Here is a 1,576-nt window from a genome sequence, read left to right as displayed (position 1 = left end):
GTCAAGGATCAAGTCTTGCTTCGTTTATTTAGCCAACCTTGAAATGAATTCACTTACTATTATCTGGTACATATTTCATCAAGTTCTCAAGGATATCAATACAGGCTTGTCAAATGCCTTGTTGCACTTAAAACACACTATATTTGCATATCATTCCTTGATAACCTAATAATCTTGAAAAATAAAAAGAAGAAAAAATAAGTAAATTTGGGTAACAAATCTACTTTACAGCTCTCGTTATCAGTTTATTCCTTTTTAAAGTACCTAATTCTCAGCTAACACATGTTTTAAAACTTTTTGCCAAGAATCAATTTCAATATTAATACAATTAACACCCATGTTTTGAAAATATGAACACCATTAGTCCACCAATCCATTTTCTTCTTATACAAGGAGAAATAAACAGCAACATAGCAGGTAGCTCTTCCACTGACATCCTCCTTTGCTGGTTCTAGAGATTAAGCAACAGCACCATAGGGATAGAAATGAATCAACAGTTCTCAGAGATAGACATCTTCTGTTCTGATGGTTCCCAAATGTAAATGACAAGCAGAACCAAGTGAGAAGTGTTTTTTAACTTGTTACTGGCTTATTTTAATGTATATTCCTTGGACCCGCCCCCCAGTATTTTGATTCAGCAGGCAAGGGGAGGGGTCCACAAATTCCTACCCAGCCAAGTTTGGGGACTACCATGTTCATATCTATGCTTTTTTTTCTTAGATATGGTGGACCAAATCATTTAGTTAAGGAACTAATATGATTACTCTATTTCATCGATTCTAAGACACATTTATACATTTTAGTATTTTAAAAATTGGTATGTACTTTACTATTGATAGTTCATAATTTATTTGAGAACATTTTTTTTTCTTTCTGGTGCTTAAAAAGATGGTGCACCTTACAAATGATGGTGTATTAGATTCGATGAAATATGGTTGTTACAAGTTGTAAATTTAATTTCATTGTGTTTCATAGTCACAAACTTATCTTTAATCTTTAAGCTCTTGGCAAATAATTGCATGCCTTTGGTCACAAGGTGGAATTAACTGAGAACATGTGAGAACTACACATTTCCTTAGGACTATTGGAAAAATCAACTCTGTATTACAAGGGAAGCCAATAATGTCTAGGACCTTTGGTAACAAAAGCTGAAAAAAAATAAATAAGAGAGGTCCATCAGGAAGTATAGGCTATTCCAAGTTCTCTGCTTAATGTGGTAACGAGCAAGCTTTTAGTAGTAGTAATTTGAAAAGTATGTTTAATAAATTACAGAGAATGAAAGATTGTTGCTTTGTAATAACCTTTTATTTTCTTGCCTTCGGGAGAGCTTCTCAAATAGGAGGTAAAGCTAAAAATGAAACTAATAAACAGGGATCAGACTGTGGCCTAGGCACACACACAGGAGTAGGCAACAAAATAAATGTGGCATAGTCACACCAGGACCAAAAAAAAAGAATACTGACGTGGCCTACTTAATTGTATGAAAGAAGAAAATAAAGAAGAGTTGAAAAAATCTCTAGTGGCAGAACAAGAATGGGAACCCAGAAGTTTGGCTCCAAATCCAATGCTCTTTAAA

The sequence above is a fragment of the Pteropus vampyrus genome, unplaced genomic scaffold, assembly GCF_000151845.1.
Source record: "Pteropus vampyrus isolate Shadow unplaced genomic scaffold, Pvam_2.0 Scaffold33, whole genome shotgun sequence".
Classification (NCBI taxonomy): domain Eukaryota; kingdom Metazoa; phylum Chordata; class Mammalia; order Chiroptera; family Pteropodidae; genus Pteropus; species Pteropus vampyrus.
The sequence above is the reverse complement of the archived record's forward strand: the minus strand, read 5'-3'. Positions refer to the sequence as shown.